We start from the raw sequence: 16,562 nt of genomic DNA, 5'->3' as shown, positions 1-16,562 counted from the left end.
TCGCCTATGGCCACATCACCCTGAATGCGCTTGATATCGTCTGATCTCGGATGCTAAGCAGGGTAGGGCATGGTTAGTACCTGGATGGGAGACTGCCTGGGAATACCATGTGCTGTAGGCTTTTTTCCATTATGTTGTTGGCTTTGGTGACCTGCTGTATTTTTCCTCATGATTGCCCGAGGTGACCACCTTGGCTTTTGTCAAGAGAGTTGTAAGTAGGGTGCAAGATCGCCTACGGCTACATCACCCTGAATGCGCTTGATCTCCTCTGATCTCGGATGCTAAGCAGGGTCGGGCCTGGTTAGTACCTGGATGGGAGACCGCCTGGGAATACCAGGTGCCGTAGGCTTTTTTCCATTATGTTGTTGGCTTGGGTGACCTGCTGTATTTTTCCTCTCGATTGCTCGAGGTGACCACCTTGGCTTTTGTCAAGAGAGTTGTAAGTAGGGGACCAGATCAATTACGGCCACATCAACCTGAATGCTCTCGATCTTGTCTAATCTCGGATGCTAAGCAGGGTCGGGCCTGGTTAGTACCTGGATGGGAGACCGCCTGGGAATTCCAGGTGCCGTAGGCTTTTTTCCATTATGTTGTTGGCTTTGGCGACCTGCTGTATTTTTCCTCTCGATTGCCCGAGGTGACCACCTTGGGTTTTGTCAAGAGAGTTGTAAGTAGGGTGCAAGATCGCCTACGGCCACTTCACCCTGAAAGCGCTCAATCTCCTCTGATCTCTGATGCTAAGCAGGGTCGGGCCTGGTTAGTACCTGGATGGGAGACCGCCTGGGAATACCAGGTGCCGTAGGCTTTTTTCCATTATGTTGTTGGCTTTGGCGACCTGCTGTATTTTTCCTCTCGATTGCCCGAGGTGACCACCTTGGCTTTTGTCAAGAGAGTTGTAAGTAGGGTGCAAGATCGCCTACGGCTACATCACCCTGAATGCGCTTGATCTCATCTGATCTCGGATGCTAAGCAGGGTCGGGCCTGGTTAGTACCTGGATGGGAGACCGCCTGGGAATACCATGTGCCGTAGGCTTTTTTCCATTATGTTGTTGGCTTGGGTGACCTGCTGTATTTTTCCTCTCGATTGCCCGAGGTGACCACCTTGGCTTTTGTCAAGAGAGTTGTAAGTAGGGTGCAAGATCTCCTACGGCCACATAACCCTGAATGCGCTCAATCTCGTCTGATCGCAGATGCTAAGCAGGGTCGGGCCTGGTTAATACCTGGATGGGAGACCGCCTGGGAATACCAGGTGCCGTAGGCTTTTCTCCATTATGTTGTTGGCTTTGGCGACCTGCTGTATTTTTCCTCTCGATTGCCGAGGTGACCACCTCGGCTTTTGTCAAGAGAGTTGTAAGTAGGGTGCAAGATCGATTACGGCCACATCACCCTGAATGCGCTCGATCTCGTCTGATCTTGGATGCTAAGCAGGGTTGGGCCTGGTTAGAACCTGGATGGGTGACCGCCTGGGAATACCAGGTGCCGTAGGCTTTTTTCCATTATGTTGTTGGCTTTGGCGACCTGCTGTATTTTTCCTCTCGATTGCCCGAGGTGACCGCCTTGGCTTTTGTCAAGAGAGTTGTAAGTAGGGTGCAAGATCGCCTACGGCCACATCACCCTGAATGCGCTCGATCTCGTCTGATCTCGGATGCTCAGCAGGGTCGGGCCTGGTTAGTACCTGGATGGGAGACCGCCTGGGAATACCAGGTGCCGTAGGCTTTTTTCCATTATGTTGTTGGCTTTGGCGACCTGCTGTATTTTTCCTCTCTATAGCCCGAGGTGACCACCTTGGCTTTTGTCAAGAGAGTTGTAAGTACAGTGGAAGATCGCCTACAGCCACATCACCCTGAATGCGCTCGATCTCGTCTGATCTCGGATGCTAAGCAGGGTCGGGCCTGGATGGGAGACCACCTGGGAATACTAGGTGCCGTAGGCTTTTTTCCATTATGTTGTTGGCTTTGGCGACCTGCTGTATTTTTCCTCTCGATTGCCCGAGGTGACCACCTTGGCTTTTGTCAAGAGAGTTGTAAGTAGGGTGCAAGATTGCCTACAGCCACATCACCCTGAATGCGCTCGATCTCGTCTGATCTCGGATGCTTATCAGGGTCGGGCCTGGTTAGTACCTGGATGGGAGACCGCCTGGGAATACCAGGTGCCGTAGGCTTTTTTCCATTATGTTGTTGGCTTTGGCGACCTGCTGTATTTTTCCTCTCGATTGCCCGAGGTGACCACCTTGGCTTTTGTCAAGAGAGTTGTAAGTAGGGTGCAAGATTGATTACAGCCACATCACTCTGAATGCGCTCGATCTCGTCTGATCTCGGATGCTTATCAGGGTCGGGCCTGGTTAGTACCTGGATGGGAGACCGCCTGGGAATACCAGGTGCCGTAGGCTTTTTTCCATTATGTTGTTGGCTTTGGCGACCTGCTGTATTTTTCCTCTCGATTGCCCGAGGTGACCACCTTGGCTTTTGTCAAGAGAGTTGTGAGTAGGGTGCAAGATCGCCTATGGCCACATCACCCTTAATGCGCTCGATCTCGTCTGATCTCGGATGCTAAGCAGGGTCGGGCCTGATTAGTACCTGGATGGTAGACTGCCTGGCAATACCACATGCCGTAGGCTTTTTTCCAATATGTTGTTGGCTTTGGCGACCTGCTGTATTTTTCCTCTCGATTGCCCGAGGTGACCACCTTGGCTTTTGTCAAGAGAGTTGTAAGTAGGGTGCAAGATAGCCTACGGCCACATCACCCTGAATGCGCTCGATCTCGTCTGATCTTGGATGCTAAGCAGGGTCTGGCCTGGTTAGTACCTGCATGGGAGACCGCCTGGGAATACCAGGTGCCGTAGGCTTTTTTCCATTATGTTGTTGGCTTTGGCGACCTGCTGTATTTTTCCTATCGATTGCCCGAGGTGACCACCTTGGCTTTTGTCAAGAGAGATGTAAGTAGGGTGCAAGATAACCTACGGCCACATCACCCTGAATGCTCTCGATCTCGTCTGATCTTGGATGCTAAGCAGGGTCTGGCCTGGTTAGTACCTGCATGGGAGACCGCCTGGGAATACCAGGTGCCGTAGGCTTTTTTCCATTATGTTGTTGGCTTTGGCGACCTGCTGTATTTTTCCTATCGATTGCCTGAGGTGACCACCTTGGCTTTTGTCAAGAGAGTTGAAAGTAGGGTGCAAGATAGCCTACGGCCACATCACCCTGAATGCACCTGATCTCGGATGCTAAGCAGGGTCGGGCCTGGTTAGTACCTGGATGGGAGACCGCCTGGGAATTCCAGGTGCTGTAGGCTTTTTTCCATTATGTTGTTGGCTTTGGCGACCTGCTGTATTTTGACTCTCGATTGCCTGAGGTGACCACCTTGGCTTTTGTCAAGAGAGTTGTAAGTAGGGTGCAAAATCGCCTACGGCCACATCACCCTGAATGCGCTCGATCTCATCTGATCTCGGATGGGAAGCAGGGTCGGGCCTGGTTAGTACCTGGATGGGAGACCGCCTGGGAATACCAGGTGCCGTAGGCTTTTTTCCATTATGTTGTTGGCTTTGGCGACCTGCTGTATTTTTCCTCTCGATTGCCCGAGGTGACCACCTTGGCTTTTGTCAAGAGAGTTGTAAGTAGGGTGCAAGACCGCCTACGGCTACATCACCCTGAATGCGCTCTATCTCGGATGCTAAGCAGGGTCGGGCCTGGTTAGTACCTGGATGGGAGACCGCCTGGGATTACCAGGTGCCGTAGGCTTTTTTCCATTATGTTGTTGACTTTGGCGACCTGCTGTATTTTTCCTCTCGATTACCCGAGGTGACCACCTTGGCTTTTGTCAAGAGAGTTGTAAGTAGGGTGCAAGATCACCTACGATCACCTACGATCACCTACGATCACCTATGACCACATCACCTACGGCCACATCACCCTGAATGCGCTCAATTTCGTCTGATCTCGGATGCTAAGCAGGGTCGGGCCTGGTTAGTACCTGGATGGGAGACCGCCTGGGAATACCAGGTGCCGTAGGCTTTTTTCCATTATGTTGTTGGCTTTGGCGACCTGCTGTATTTTTCCTCTCGATTGCCCGAGGTGACCACCTTGGCTTTTGTCAAGAGAGTTGTAAGTAGGGTGCAAGATCACCTACAGCCACATCACTTACGGCCACATCACTTACGGCCACATCACCTACGGCCACATCACCCTGAATGCGCTCGATCTCGTCTGATTTCGGATGCTAAGCAGGGTCGGGCCTGGTTAGTACCTGAATGGGAGACCGCCAGGAATACCAGGTGCCGTAGGTTTTTTTCCATTATGTTGTTGGCTTTGGTGACCTGCTGTATTTTTCCTCTCGATTGCCCGAGGTGACCACCTTGGCTTTTGTCAAGAGAGTTGTAAGTAGGGTGCAAGATCACCTACGGCCACATCACCTACGGCCACATCACCCTGAATGCGCTCGATTTCGTCTGATCTCGGATGCTAAGCAGGGTTGGGCCTGGTTAGTACCTGAATGGGAGACCGCCTGGGAATACCAGGTGCCGTAGGCTTTTTTCCATTATGTTGTTGGCTTTGGCGACCTGCTGTATTTTTCCTCTCGATTGCCCGAGGTGACCACCTTGGCTTTTGTCAAGAGAGTTGTAAGTAGGGTGCAAGATCACCTACAGCCACATCACCTACGGCCACATCACCCTGAATGCGCTCGATTTCGTCTGATCTCGGATGCTAAGCAGGGTTGGGCCTGGTTAGTACCTGAATGGGAGACCGCCTGGGAATACCAGGTGCCGTAGGCTTTTTTCCATTATGTTGTTGGCTTTGGCGACCTGCTGTATTTTTCCTCTCGATTGCCCGAGGTGACCACCTTGGCTTTTGTCAAGAGAGTTGTAAGTAGTGTGCAAGGTCGCCTACGGCCACATCACCCTGAGTGCACTCGATTTCGTCTGATCTTGGATGCTAAGCAGGGTCGGGCCTGGTTAGTACCTGGATGGGAGACCGCCTGGGAATACCAGGTGCCGTAGGCTTTTTTCCATTAGGTTGTTGGCTTTGGCGACCTGCTGTCTACTTGCAGACTCAAGACTTCTCTCATCCTATGGAAACATACTAATGTGAAGGGCTGTATTATAAAGGTCACCACTTTTAAGCCACTTTACCACTAATTATTTGAGTGTTTTCCTTCTGGCCCTGTTGTCCAATGTGGACCCATTGGAAATTGGCTACAGGTATATATACATTGTTTTATCCCAGCACCACTGTGGTCACGCTGGGATATTCCAAAGCTGTTACACCACTCCACTTTCTTTTCCCATTCACTCCTCTCTTTAGTCATGTTCACTGTTTGTTCATTTTTTGCAGTTTTGTTTGGCACCAATTTGTAGTCCCTTCACCCCTTTTTCCCTTTCTCTTTCTTTTTCTTTTCCACTCTTGTCCTTTGTCTTCTCCCCTTTCCCATCTTTTTTTATATATGGTGTTTCGGTCTGGCGTTGGTCTTTCTTTTGGGCATTTTTCTTTTGGGCATCTGCTCACACTCTAACTGAGTGAAATATCCCACCCTGAAATGGTAGGATTCACTTGACATATGTGTATCCTTGACGTGTGTATACCATTGACACTGCATGCGGGCATGTTCTATCTCTCTATACAGAGGTGATAGTTTCTGAATAGGGCCCCTTTCTATATATACATATATATATATATACATATGTCTTATATCCTTTCCTTCTCTGTAGGTCGCCCCCTCTCCTAATCCCGTTCACCTATACCCACACCTTCCTCCATTATTGTGTTTTGGAGGTGGTAATAGGGATGTGATCCCTTGCAAGCTTTTTACCCTTTGGATCCATTTTCCTTGCTCTTCCCCCGTTCTGGGTAGAGCTAGCCATCTTTTTCCATCCACATAAGGTCGGCACATCCATGAAGATTATGGGAGAATGCACGGAATCCTGTCCGGTCTTTTAAAAGAGGATTTCCTTTGTGATCAATATAGGTATTTATTGTTACAATATGTATCACTTGATTGCTAACTGTGTAATCTTACAATGTTTTGATATATACTCTGCCTACAGCAGATTATTTTTAGCACAACACAGTGCATCATGTATTGTGATATATATTTATGCTTGTTTTCTTTTTTCGTTTTTTTTTTCCTTTTTTTCATAATAGATAGTAACCTTCTGAAGAAGACCCCTGGGAGGGTCGAAACGCGTAAAGGGCTTTTACTATTTATACGCATATATCTCTTATTGTATTGATACTATGCTTCAAGCGTCACAATTATATGTATATGTGTATTTCTGTTTTTACATGCAATACCATACATTTTTACCTATCTAGTGGAGCTCAGTCTTTGACCACTGCGTCACTTATTTCATCCTCTTTTTTATTAATAAACATTTACAATATTAGTCTACCTTCTACATGTCAATGTTATTTATATTATACAGGTTAAACTTTGCTGGTAAAAAGCCCCACTCTGGGGACACCATTTTCTTTTTAGTTTATAACATACCAGGGGTGATCAGCGCCCTCTGACCCCAATTTCGGGGGTGTTACCGTTCTTTCTGTCTAGTTCTTTAAACCCGGGTGGTTAAACACCCTTCCCCATTCGGTAACGCAAGAGGTCTGGGACTTGAGCTCTACTTGGTATATTTGTATTTGGTACAATTCTTCATCGTTGTTTTTTCGTTTGTTGATAATATGAATAGCTTCCAGGGTGATGATTGGAACCATTTAATGTCCAGCTATGAGATTGAATTTGAAAATGGTGATCGAGTGGAAACGGAGATCTCCACTCTTTTGTCAAAATTCACCAAAGTGCTAGAGAAGAAGTCGGCACTTTTCTGGCACACAAAATCCTTCGAGAGATACATTGATAATAATCTTTGTATCGTAAGGATACTGCCGGGAATACTATACTTTATGCAGACAGCTTCCATCCAATAAACCTTAAGAAGTCTATACCCTATGGCCAGTACCTGCGGCTGCGCATGAACTGTTCGGATGATGCCCTTTTTAGGGCCGAAGCTGCCCAATTACAGACAAGACTTTTAGCCCGTGGCTATAGTCGGGTATGTCTGCGTAAGGCGTACAATCGAGCACTGGCCCAATCTCGTAACAATCTTTTACACCCTGGGGCAGCCAGTAGATTTCTCCTTTTGTGTGCCCAGTTTACCTGTAGATTACATGCTCATTATGAAATGTTCTGCATTTATGTTTATTCATTGCTATTCTTTACTTGTGACATGTTGTTACTAAAATATACTTTTTTGGATTTATTATCCCTTATGCTGTATGACGGAAGGTCCGGTTGCACTTTCCCATTTTTTCCACTAGATGGTGCCATGTGAGGTTACCTCTCGTCCTTATCTATGTCGATTGGATGGACCAATGGGGTATGGCTTCACGACCAGAAGAGGGGGGTGGCAGTGGCGCGCGCATACCTCTCCCCATTAGGTCCCGGGGTACGAACGGGTGAGCGCTGCCCGTCTACCCGGGACGATTATTTCTGGTCGGCGGCATTCCGAACGGTATCGGACCGGTGGCCTCGCTGCGCACGCGCGTTCTACGCGTGCGACGCGACGCACTCATGTCACGCTGGTGCGACGCTACCGTGCACTCTCCCGCCCTATCAGGAGAGTCATTTCCGGAATGCCGAGGGGACCACATCCGGTCGTCTTTCAGGCAACCAATAGTGGTTATGGGTTAACGGGTGGAGACTTTGATTGACCCATTAACCTCACTTGGGCTATTTATACCCCACCCTTTCACACTGCACATCATTCCTTCACCCACAGGAGCACACGCACATCGTTTTTATGCAACTGGGTAAGTCCCTGGGTTCTTTTACCCTATGCTGTTCCACTTTTTCTATTGCACTATACACAGCTCTGTTGGCAGGAGTATAAGACTATCTCTTGTCTACTTGCAGACTCAAGACTTCTCTCATCCTATGGAAACATACTAATGTGAAGGGCTGTATTATAAAGGTCACCACTTTTAAGCCACTTTACCACTAATTATTTGAGTGTTTTCCTTCTGGCCCTGTTGTCCAATGTGGACCCATTGGAAATTGGCTACAGGTATATATACATTGTTTTATCCCAGCACCACTGTGGTCACGCTGGGATATTCCAAAGCTGTTACACCACTCCACTTTCTTTTCCCATTCACTCCTCTCTTTAGTCATGTTCACTGTTTGTTCATTTTTTGCAGTTTTGTTTGGCACCAATTTGTAGTCCCTTCACCCCTTTTTCCCTTTCTCTTTCTTTTTCTTTTCCACTCTTGTCCTTTGTCTTCTCCCCTTTCCCATCTTTTTTTATATATGGTGTTTCGGTCTGGCGTTGGTCTTTCTTTTGGGCATTTTTCTTTTGGGCATCTGCTCACACTCTAACTGAGTGAAATATCCCACCCTGAAATGGTAGGATTCACTTGACATATGTGTATCCTTGACGTGTGTATACCATTGACACTGCATGCGGGCATGTTCTATCTCTCTATACAGAGGTGATAGTTTCTGAATAGGGCCCCTTTCTATATATACATATATATATATATACATATGTCTTATATCCTTTCCTTCTCTGTAGGTCGCCCCCTCTCCTAATCCCGTTCACCTATACCCACACCTTCCTCCATTATTGTGTTTTGGAGGTGGTAATAGGGATGTGATCCCTTGCAAGCTTTTTACCCTTTGGATCCATTTTCCTTGCTCTTCCCCCGTTCTGGGTAGAGCTAGCCATCTTTTTCCATCCACATAAGGTCGGCACATCCATGAAGATTATGGGAGAATGCACGGAATCCTGTCCGGTCTTTTAAAAGAGGATTTCCTTTGTGATCAATATAGGTATTTATTGTTACAATATGTATCACTTGATTGCTAACTGTGTAATCTTACAATGTTTTGATATATACTCTGCCTACAGCAGATTATTTTTAGCACAACACAGTGCATCATGTATTGTGATATATATTTATGCTTGTTTTCTTTTTTCGTTTTTTTTTCCTTTTTTTCATAATAGATAGTAACCTTCTGAAGAAGACCCCTGGGAGGGTCGAAACGCGTAAAGGGCTTTTACTATTTATACGCATATATCTCTTATTGTATTGATACTATGCTTCAAGCGTCACAATTATATGTATATGTGTATTTCTGTTTTTACATGCAATACCATACATTTTTACCTATCTAGTGGAGCTCAGTCTTTGACCACTGCGTCACTTATTTCATCCTCTTTTTTATTAATAAACATTTACAATATTAGTCTACCTTCTACATGTCAATGTTATTTATATTATACAGGTTAAACTTTGCTGGTAAAAAGCCCCACTCTGGGGACACCATTTTCTTTTTAGTTTATAACATACCAGGGGTGATCAGCGCCCTCTGACCCCAATTTCGGGGGTGTTACCGTTCTTTCTGTCTAGTTCTTTAAACCCGGGTGGTTAAACACCCTTCCCCATTCGGTAACGCAAGAGGTCTGGGACTTGAGCTCTACTTGGTATATTTGTATTTGGTACAATTCTTCATCGTTGTTTTTTCGTTTGTTGATAATATGAATAGCTTCCAGGGTGATGATTGGAACCATTTAATGTCCAGCTATGAGATTGAATTTGAAAATGGTGATCGAGTGGAAACGGAGATCTCCACTCTTTTGTCAAAATTCACCAAAGTGCTAGAGAAGAAGTCGGCACTTTTCTGGCACACAAAATCCTTCGAGAGATACATTGATAATAATCTTTGTATCGTAAGGATACTGCCGGGAATACTATACTTTATGCAGACAGCTTCCATCCAATAAACCTTAAGAAGTCTATACCCTATGGCCAGTACCTGCGGCTGCGCATGAACTGTTCGGATGATGCCCTTTTTAGGGCCGAAGCTGCCCAATTACAGACAAGACTTTTAGCCCGTGGCTATAGTCGGGTATGTCTGCGTAAGGCGTACAATCGAGCACTGGCCCAATCTCGTAACAATCTTTTACACCCTGGGGCAGCCAGTAGATTTCTCCTTTTGTGTGCCCAGTTTACCTGTAGATTACATGCTCATTATGAAATGTTCTGCATTTATGTTTATTCATTGCTATTCTTTACTTGTGACATGTTGTTACTAAAATATACTTTTTTGGATTTATTATCCCTTATGCTGTATGACGGAAGGTCCGGTTGCACTTTCCCATTTTTTCCACTAGATGGTGCCATGTGAGGTTACCTCTCGTCCTTATCTATGTCGATTGGATGGACCAATGGGGTATGGCTTCACGACCAGAAGAGGGGGGTGGCAGTGGCGCGCGCATACCTCTCCCCATTAGGTCCCGGGGTACGAACGGGTGAGCGCTGCCCGTCTACCCGGGACGATTATTTCTGGTCGGCGGCATTCCGAACGGTATCGGACCGGTGGCCTCGCTGCGCACGCGCGTTCTACGCGTGCGACGCGACGCACTCATGTCACGCTGGTGCGACGCTACCGTGCACTCTCCCGCCCTATCAGGAGAGTCATTTCCGGAATGCCGAGGGGACCACATCCGGTCGTCTTTCAGGCAACCAATAGTGGTTATGGGTTAACGGGTGGAGACTTTGATTGACCCATTAACCTCACTTGGGCTATTTATACCCCACCCTTTCACACTGCACATCATTCCTTCACCCACAGGAGCACACGCACATCGTTTTTATGCAACTGGGTAAGTCCCTGGGTTCTTTTACCCTATGCTGTTCCACTTTTTCTATTGCACTATACACAGCTCTGTTGGCAGGAGTATAAGACTATCTCTTGTCTACTTGCAGACTCAAGACTTCTCTCATCCTATGGAAACATACTAATGTGAAGGGCTGTATTATAAAGGTCACCACTTTTAAGCCACTTTACCACTAATTATTTGAGTGTTTTCCTTCTGGCCCTGTTGTCCAATGTGGACCCATTGGAAATTGGCTACAGGTATATATACATTGTTTTATCCCAGCACCACTGTGGTCACGCTGGGATATTCCAAAGCTGTTACACCACTCCACTTTCTTTTCCCATTCACTCCTCTCTTTAGTCATGTTCACTGTTTGTTCATTTTTTGCAGTTTTGTTTGGCACCAATTTGTAGTCCCTTCACCCCTTTTTCCCTTTCTCTTTCTTTTTCTTTTCCACTCTTGTCCTTTGTCTTCTCCCCTTTCCCATCTTTTTTTATATATGGTGTTTCGGTCTGGCGTTGGTCTTTCTTTTGGGCATTTTTCTTTTGGGCATCTGCTCACACTCTAACTGAGTGAAATATCCCACCCTGAAATGGTAGGATTCACTTGACATATGTGTATCCTTGACGTGTGTATACCATTGACACTGCATGCGGGCATGTTCTATCTCTCTATACAGAGGTGATAGTTTCTGAATAGGGCCCCTTTCTATATATACATATATATATATATACATATGTCTTATATCCTTTCCTTCTCTGTAGGTCGCCCCCTCTCCTAATCCCGTTCACCTATACCCACACCTTCCTCCATTATTGTGTTTTGGAGGTGGTAATAGGGATGTGATCCCTTGCAAGCTTTTTACCCTTTGGATCCATTTTCCTTGCTCTTCCCCCGTTCTGGGTAGAGCTAGCCATCTTTTTCCATCCACATAAGGTCGGCACATCCATGAAGATTATGGGAGAATGCACGGAATCCTGTCCGGTCTTTTAAAAGAGGATTTCCTTTGTGATCAATATAGGTATTTATTGTTACAATATGTATCACTTGATTGCTAACTGTGTAATCTTACAATGTTTTGATATATACTCTGCCTACAGCAGATTATTTTTAGCACAACACAGTGCATCATGTATTGTGATATATATTTATGCTTGTTTTCTTTTTTCGTTTTTTTTTTCCTTTTTTTCATAATAGATAGTAACCTTCTGAAGAAGACCCCTGGGAGGGTCGAAACGCGTAAAGGGCTTTTACTATTTATACGCATATATCTCTTATTGTATTGATACTATGCTTCAAGCGTCACAATTATATGTATATGTGTATTTCTGTTTTTACATGCAATACCATACATTTTTACCTATCTAGTGGAGCTCAGTCTTTGACCACTGCGTCACTTATTTCATCCTCTTTTTTATTAATAAACATTTACAATATTAGTCTACCTTCTACATGTCAATGTTATTTATATTATACAGGTTAAACTTTGCTGGTAAAAAGCCCCACTCTGGGGACACCATTTTCTTTTTAGTACCTGGATGGGAGACCGCCTGGGAATACCAGGTGCCGTAGGCTTTTTTCCATTATGTTGTTGGCTTTGGCGACCTGCTTTATTTTTCCTCACGATTGCCCGAGGTGACCACCTTGGCTTTTGTCAAGAGAGTTGTAAGTAGAGTGCGAGATCGCCTACGGCCACATCACCCTGCGTGCGCTCGATCTCGTCTGAGCTTGGATGCTAAGCAGGGTCGGGCCTGGTTAGTACCTGGATGGGAGACCGCCTGGGAATACCAGGTGCCGTAGGCTTTTTTCCGTTATGTTGTTGGCTTTGGCGACCTGCTGTATTTTTCCTCTCGATTGCCCGAGGTGACCACCTTGGCTTTTGTCAAGAGAGTTGTAAGTAGGGTGCAAGATCGCCTACGGCCACATCACCCTGAATGCGCTCGATCTCGTCTGATCTCGGATGCTAAGCAGGGTCGGGCCTGGTTAGTACCTGGATGGGAGACCGCCTGGGAATACCAGGTGCCGTAGGCTTTTTTCCATTATGTTTTTGGCTTTGGCGACCTGCATTATTTTTCCTCTCGATTGCCCGAGGTGACCACCTTGGCTTTTGTCAAGAGAGTTGTAAGTAGGGTGCAAGGTCGCCTACGGCCACATCACCCTGAATGCGCTCGATTTCGTCTGATCTCGGATGCTAAGCAGGGTCGGGCCTGCTTACTACCTGGATGGGAGACCGCCTGGGAATACCAGGTGCCGTAGGCTTTTTTCCATTATGTTGTTGGCTTTGGCGACCTGCTGTATTTTTCCTCTCGATTGCCCGAGGTGACCACCTTGGCTTTTGTCAAGAGAATTGTAAGTAGGGTGCAAGATCGCCTACGGCCACATCACCCTGAATGCGCTTGATCTCGTCTGATCTCGGATGCTAAGCAGGGTCGGGCCTGGTTAGTACCTGGACGGGAGACCGCCTGGGAATACCAGGTGCCGTAGGCTTCTTTCCATTATGTTGTTGGCTTTGGCGACCTGCTGTATTTTTCCTCTCGATTGCCCGAGGTGACCACCTTGGCTTTTGTCAAGAGAGTTGTAAGTAGGGGGCAAGATCGCCTACGGCCACATCACTCTGAATGCGCTCGATCTCGTCTGATCTCGCATGCTAAGCAGGGTCTGGCCTGCTTAGTACCTGTTTGGGAGACCGCCTGGGAATACCAGGTGCCGTAGGCTTTTTTCCATTATGTTGTTGGCTTTGGCGACCTGCTGTATTTTTCCTCTCGATTGCCCGAGGTGACCACCTTGGCTTTTGTCAAGAGAATTGTAAGTAGGGTGCAAGATCGCCTACGGCCACATCACCCTGAATGCGCTTGATCTCGTCTGATCTCGGATGTTAAGCAGGGTCGGGCCTGGTTAGTACCTGGATGGGAGACCGCCTGGGAATACCAGGTGCCGTAGGCTTTTTTCCATTATGTTGTTGGCTTTGGCGACCTGCTGTACTTTTCCTCTCGATTGCCCGAGGTGACCACCTTGGCTTTTGTCAAGAGAGTTGTAAGTAGGGTGCAAAATTGCCTGCGGCCACATCACCCTTAATGCGCGCGGTCTCGTCTGATCTCGGATGCTAAGCAGGGTCGGGCCTGGTTAGTACCTGGATGGGAGACCGCCTGGGAATACCAGGTGCCGTAGGCTTTTTTCCATTATGTTGTTGGCTTTGGCGACCTGCTGTATTTTTCCTCTCGATTGCCCGAGGTGACCACCTTGGCTTTTGTCAAGAGAGTTGTAAGTAGGGGGCAAGATCGCCTACGGCCACATCACTCTGAATGCGCTCGATCTCGTCTGATCTCGCATGCTAAGCAGGGTCTGGCCTGCTTAGTACCTGTTTGGGAGACCGCCTGGGAATACCAGGTGCCGTAGGCTTTTTTCCATTATGTTGTTGGCTTTGGCGACCTGCTGTATTTTTCCTCTCGATTGCCCGAGGTGACCACCTTGGCTTTTGTCAAGAGAGTTGTAAGTAGGGTGCAAGATCGCCTACGTCCACATCACCCTGAATGCGCTCGATCTCGTCTGATCTCGGATGCTAAGCAGGGTCGGGCCTGGTTAGTACCTGGATGGGAGACCGCCTGGGAATACCAGGTGCCGTAGGCTTTTTTCCATTATGTTGTTGGCTTTGGCGACCTGCTGTATTTTTCCTCTCGATTGCCCGAGGTGACCACCTTGGCTTTTGTCAAGAGAGTTGTAAGTAGGGTGCAAGATCGCCTACAGCCTCATCACGCTGAATGCGCTCGATCTCGTCTGATCTCGGATGCTAAGCAGGGTCGGGCCTGGTTAGTACCTGGATTGGAGACCGCCTGGGAATAACAGGTGCCGTAGGCTTTTTTCCATTATGTTGTTGGCTTTGGCGACCTGCTGTATTTTTCCTCTCGATTGCCCGAGTTGACCACCTTGGTTTTTGTCAAGAGAGTTGTAAGTAGGGTGCAAGATCGCCTACGGCCACATCACCCTGAATGCGATCGATCTCGTCTGATCTCGGATGCCAAGCAGGGTCGGGCCTGGTTAGTACCTGGATGGGAGACCGCCTGGGAATACCAGGTGCCGTAGGCTTTTTTCCATTATGTTGTTGGCTTTGGCGACCTGCTGTATTTTTCCTCTCGATTGCCCGTAGTGACCACCTTGGCTTTTGTCAAGAGAGTTGTAAGTAGGGTGCAAGATCGCCTACGACCACATCACCCTGAATGCGCTCGATCTCGTCTGATCTCGGATGCTAAGCAGGGTCGGGCCTGGTTAGTACCTGGATGGGAGACCGCCTGGGAATACCAGGTGCCGTAGGCTTTTTTCCATTATGTTGTTGGCTTTGGCGACCTGCTGTATTTTTCCTCTCGATTGCCCGAGGTGACCACCTTGGCTTTTGTCAAGAGAGTTGTAAGTAGGGTGCAACATCGCCTACAGCCTCATCAACCTGAATGCGCTCGATCTCGTCTGATCTCGGATGCTAAGCAGAGTCGAGCCTGGTTAGCACCTGGATGGGAGACCGCCTGGGAATACCAGGTGCCGTAGGCTTTTTTCCATTATGTTGTTGGCTTTGGCGACCTGCTGTATTTTTCCTCTCGATTGCCCGAGGTGACCACCTTGGCTTTTGTCAAGAGAGTTGTAAGTAGGGTGCAAGATCGCCTACGGCCACATCACCCTGAATGCGATCGATCTCGTCTGATCTCGGATGCCAAGCAGGGTCGGGCCTGGTTAGTACCTGGATGGGAGACCGCCTGGGAATACCAGGTGCCGTAGGCTTTTTTCCATTATGTTGTTGGCTTTGGCGACCTGCTGTATTTTTCCTCTCGATTGCCCGTAGTGACCACCTTGGCTTTTGTCAAGAGAGTTGTAAGTAGGGTGCAAGATCGCCTACGACCACATCACCCTGAATGCGCTCGATCTCGTCTGATCTCGGATGCTAAGCAGGGTCGGGCCTGGTTAGTACCTGGATGGGAGACCGCCTGGGAATACCTGGTGCCGTAGGCTTTTTTCCATTATGTTGTTGGCTTTGGCTACCTGCTGTATTTTTCCTCTCGATTGCCCGAGGTGACCATCTTGGCTTTTGTCAAGAGAGTTGTAAGTAGGGTGCAATATCGCCTACAGCCTCATCAACCTGAATGCGCTCGATCTCGTCTGATCTCGGATGCTAAGCAGAGTCGAGCCTGGTTAGCACCTGGATGGGAGACCGCCTGGGAATACCAGGTGCCATAGGCTTTTTTCCATTATGTTGTTGGCTTTGGCGACCTGCTGTATTTTTCCTCTCGATTGCCCGAGGTGACCACCTTGGCTTTTGTCAAGAGAGTTGTAAGTAGGGTGCAAGATCGCTTGCGGCCACATCACCCTGAATGCGCTCGATCTTGTCTGATCTCGGATGCTAAGCAGGGTCGGGCCTGGTTAGTACCTGGATGGGAGACTGCCTGGGAATACCAGGTGCCGTAGGCTTTTTTCCATTATGTTGTTGGCTTTGGCGACCTGCTGTATTTTTCCTCTCGATTGCCCGAGGTGACCACCTTGACTTTTGTCAAGAGAGTTGTAAGTAGGGTGCAAGATCGCCTACGGCCACATTACCCTGAAAGCGCTCGATCTCGTCTGATCTCAGATGCTAAGCAGGGTCGGGCCTGGTTAGTACCTGGATGGGAGACCGCCTGGGAATACCAGGTGCCTTAGGCTTTTTTCCATTATGTTGTTGGCTTTGGCGACCTGCTGTATTTTTCCTCTCGATTGCCCGAGGTGACCACCTTGGCTTTTGTCAAGAGAGTTGTAAGTAGGGTGCAAGATCGCCTACGGCCACATCACCCGGAAAGCGCTCGATCTCGTCTGATCTCGGATGCTAAGCAGGGTCGGGCCTGGTTAGTACCTGGATGGGAGACCGCCTGGGAATACCAGGTGCCGTAGGCTTTTTTCC

At 47.8% G+C, this 16,562-nt stretch overlaps 18 non-coding genes and 22 pseudogenes across 18 annotated transcripts; all 40 read left to right on the top strand.

Annotated features, from left to right (window-relative positions):
• Positions 1 to 2: 2 nt before the first annotated feature.
• LOC143965894 (5S ribosomal RNA) lies at positions 3 to 121 on the top strand (annotated as a pseudogene).
• A 109-nt stretch (positions 122 to 230) lies between these two features.
• LOC143961440 (5S ribosomal RNA) lies at positions 231 to 349 on the top strand. The gene has a single exon (XR_013270469.1). It is a non-coding gene; the product is annotated as a 5S ribosomal RNA (ribosomal RNA).
• Positions 350 to 458: 109 nt separating this feature from the next.
• On the top strand, positions 459 to 577 carry LOC143968327 (5S ribosomal RNA; annotated as a pseudogene).
• Positions 578 to 686: 109 nt separating this feature from the next.
• Positions 687 to 805, top strand: LOC143965207 (5S ribosomal RNA; annotated as a pseudogene).
• Positions 806 to 914: 109 nt separating this feature from the next.
• On the top strand, positions 915 to 1,033 carry LOC143962178 (5S ribosomal RNA). The gene has a single exon (XR_013270644.1). It is a non-coding gene; the product is annotated as a 5S ribosomal RNA (ribosomal RNA).
• Positions 1,034 to 1,142: 109 nt separating this feature from the next.
• LOC143969112 (5S ribosomal RNA) lies at positions 1,143 to 1,261 on the top strand (annotated as a pseudogene).
• Positions 1,262 to 1,369: 108 nt separating this feature from the next.
• LOC143964765 (5S ribosomal RNA) lies at positions 1,370 to 1,488 on the top strand (annotated as a pseudogene).
• Positions 1,489 to 1,597: 109 nt separating this feature from the next.
• LOC143972508 (5S ribosomal RNA) lies at positions 1,598 to 1,716 on the top strand. Its single transcript, XR_013271944.1, has one exon. It is a non-coding gene; the product is annotated as a 5S ribosomal RNA (ribosomal RNA).
• Positions 1,717 to 2,042: 326 nt separating this feature from the next.
• On the top strand, positions 2,043 to 2,161 carry LOC143964423 (5S ribosomal RNA; annotated as a pseudogene).
• A 109-nt stretch (positions 2,162 to 2,270) lies between these two features.
• LOC143967808 (5S ribosomal RNA) lies at positions 2,271 to 2,389 on the top strand (annotated as a pseudogene).
• Positions 2,390 to 2,498: 109 nt separating this feature from the next.
• On the top strand, positions 2,499 to 2,617 carry LOC143969123 (5S ribosomal RNA; annotated as a pseudogene).
• A 109-nt stretch (positions 2,618 to 2,726) lies between these two features.
• Positions 2,727 to 2,845, top strand: LOC143964060 (5S ribosomal RNA; annotated as a pseudogene).
• Positions 2,846 to 2,954: 109 nt separating this feature from the next.
• On the top strand, positions 2,955 to 3,073 carry LOC143965728 (5S ribosomal RNA; annotated as a pseudogene).
• Positions 3,074 to 3,182: 109 nt separating this feature from the next.
• LOC143966094 (5S ribosomal RNA) lies at positions 3,183 to 3,291 on the top strand (annotated as a pseudogene).
• Positions 3,292 to 3,400: 109 nt separating this feature from the next.
• LOC143970810 (5S ribosomal RNA) lies at positions 3,401 to 3,519 on the top strand. Its single transcript, XR_013271790.1, has one exon. It is a non-coding gene; the product is annotated as a 5S ribosomal RNA (ribosomal RNA).
• A 109-nt stretch (positions 3,520 to 3,628) lies between these two features.
• On the top strand, positions 3,629 to 3,737 carry LOC143969200 (5S ribosomal RNA; annotated as a pseudogene).
• A 154-nt stretch (positions 3,738 to 3,891) lies between these two features.
• On the top strand, positions 3,892 to 4,010 carry LOC143963636 (5S ribosomal RNA; annotated as a pseudogene).
• A 154-nt stretch (positions 4,011 to 4,164) lies between these two features.
• Positions 4,165 to 4,282, top strand: LOC143965916 (5S ribosomal RNA; annotated as a pseudogene).
• A 124-nt stretch (positions 4,283 to 4,406) lies between these two features.
• On the top strand, positions 4,407 to 4,525 carry LOC143961381 (5S ribosomal RNA). The gene has a single exon (XR_013270457.1). It is a non-coding gene; the product is annotated as a 5S ribosomal RNA (ribosomal RNA).
• Positions 4,526 to 4,649: 124 nt separating this feature from the next.
• On the top strand, positions 4,650 to 4,768 carry LOC143961375 (5S ribosomal RNA). The gene has a single exon (XR_013270456.1). It is a non-coding gene; the product is annotated as a 5S ribosomal RNA (ribosomal RNA).
• A 109-nt stretch (positions 4,769 to 4,877) lies between these two features.
• LOC143961551 (5S ribosomal RNA) lies at positions 4,878 to 4,996 on the top strand. The gene has a single exon (XR_013270496.1). It is a non-coding gene; the product is annotated as a 5S ribosomal RNA (ribosomal RNA).
• Positions 4,997 to 12,332: 7,336 nt separating this feature from the next.
• Positions 12,333 to 12,451, top strand: LOC143962704 (5S ribosomal RNA). Its single transcript, XR_013270766.1, has one exon. It is a non-coding gene; the product is annotated as a 5S ribosomal RNA (ribosomal RNA).
• A 109-nt stretch (positions 12,452 to 12,560) lies between these two features.
• LOC143962272 (5S ribosomal RNA) lies at positions 12,561 to 12,679 on the top strand. Its single transcript, XR_013270661.1, has one exon. It is a non-coding gene; the product is annotated as a 5S ribosomal RNA (ribosomal RNA).
• Positions 12,680 to 12,788: 109 nt separating this feature from the next.
• On the top strand, positions 12,789 to 12,907 carry LOC143963652 (5S ribosomal RNA; annotated as a pseudogene).
• A 109-nt stretch (positions 12,908 to 13,016) lies between these two features.
• LOC143973228 (5S ribosomal RNA) lies at positions 13,017 to 13,135 on the top strand. Its single transcript, XR_013272009.1, has one exon. It is a non-coding gene; the product is annotated as a 5S ribosomal RNA (ribosomal RNA).
• Positions 13,136 to 13,244: 109 nt separating this feature from the next.
• LOC143967354 (5S ribosomal RNA) lies at positions 13,245 to 13,363 on the top strand (annotated as a pseudogene).
• A 109-nt stretch (positions 13,364 to 13,472) lies between these two features.
• Positions 13,473 to 13,591, top strand: LOC143968482 (5S ribosomal RNA). Its single transcript, XR_013271647.1, has one exon. It is a non-coding gene; the product is annotated as a 5S ribosomal RNA (ribosomal RNA).
• Positions 13,592 to 13,700: 109 nt separating this feature from the next.
• Positions 13,701 to 13,819, top strand: LOC143962422 (5S ribosomal RNA). Its single transcript, XR_013270684.1, has one exon. It is a non-coding gene; the product is annotated as a 5S ribosomal RNA (ribosomal RNA).
• Positions 13,820 to 13,928: 109 nt separating this feature from the next.
• LOC143967343 (5S ribosomal RNA) lies at positions 13,929 to 14,047 on the top strand (annotated as a pseudogene).
• A 109-nt stretch (positions 14,048 to 14,156) lies between these two features.
• On the top strand, positions 14,157 to 14,275 carry LOC143971944 (5S ribosomal RNA). The gene has a single exon (XR_013271893.1). It is a non-coding gene; the product is annotated as a 5S ribosomal RNA (ribosomal RNA).
• A 109-nt stretch (positions 14,276 to 14,384) lies between these two features.
• Positions 14,385 to 14,503, top strand: LOC143967918 (5S ribosomal RNA; annotated as a pseudogene).
• A 109-nt stretch (positions 14,504 to 14,612) lies between these two features.
• Positions 14,613 to 14,731, top strand: LOC143961473 (5S ribosomal RNA). The gene has a single exon (XR_013270477.1). It is a non-coding gene; the product is annotated as a 5S ribosomal RNA (ribosomal RNA).
• A 109-nt stretch (positions 14,732 to 14,840) lies between these two features.
• Positions 14,841 to 14,959, top strand: LOC143971096 (5S ribosomal RNA). Its single transcript, XR_013271816.1, has one exon. It is a non-coding gene; the product is annotated as a 5S ribosomal RNA (ribosomal RNA).
• Positions 14,960 to 15,068: 109 nt separating this feature from the next.
• Positions 15,069 to 15,187, top strand: LOC143967973 (5S ribosomal RNA; annotated as a pseudogene).
• Positions 15,188 to 15,296: 109 nt separating this feature from the next.
• On the top strand, positions 15,297 to 15,415 carry LOC143961467 (5S ribosomal RNA). Its single transcript, XR_013270475.1, has one exon. It is a non-coding gene; the product is annotated as a 5S ribosomal RNA (ribosomal RNA).
• Positions 15,416 to 15,524: 109 nt separating this feature from the next.
• Positions 15,525 to 15,643, top strand: LOC143971151 (5S ribosomal RNA). Its single transcript, XR_013271821.1, has one exon. It is a non-coding gene; the product is annotated as a 5S ribosomal RNA (ribosomal RNA).
• Positions 15,644 to 15,752: 109 nt separating this feature from the next.
• Positions 15,753 to 15,871, top strand: LOC143968748 (5S ribosomal RNA; annotated as a pseudogene).
• Positions 15,872 to 15,980: 109 nt separating this feature from the next.
• LOC143963462 (5S ribosomal RNA) lies at positions 15,981 to 16,099 on the top strand (annotated as a pseudogene).
• Positions 16,100 to 16,208: 109 nt separating this feature from the next.
• LOC143964006 (5S ribosomal RNA) lies at positions 16,209 to 16,327 on the top strand (annotated as a pseudogene).
• Positions 16,328 to 16,436: 109 nt separating this feature from the next.
• Positions 16,437 to 16,555, top strand: LOC143970590 (5S ribosomal RNA). Its single transcript, XR_013271770.1, has one exon. It is a non-coding gene; the product is annotated as a 5S ribosomal RNA (ribosomal RNA).
• The last annotated feature ends 7 nt before the right edge of the window (positions 16,556 to 16,562 follow it).

Source organism: Lithobates pipiens, unplaced genomic scaffold (assembly GCF_037356315.1).
Source record: "Lithobates pipiens isolate NorthernLeopardFrog02 unplaced genomic scaffold, aLitPip1_a1.2 Scaffold_114, whole genome shotgun sequence".
In the NCBI taxonomy this organism is placed as follows: domain Eukaryota; kingdom Metazoa; phylum Chordata; class Amphibia; order Anura; family Ranidae; genus Lithobates; species Lithobates pipiens.
The sequence above is the reverse complement of the archived record's forward strand: the minus strand, read 5'-3'. Positions and strand labels throughout refer to the sequence as shown.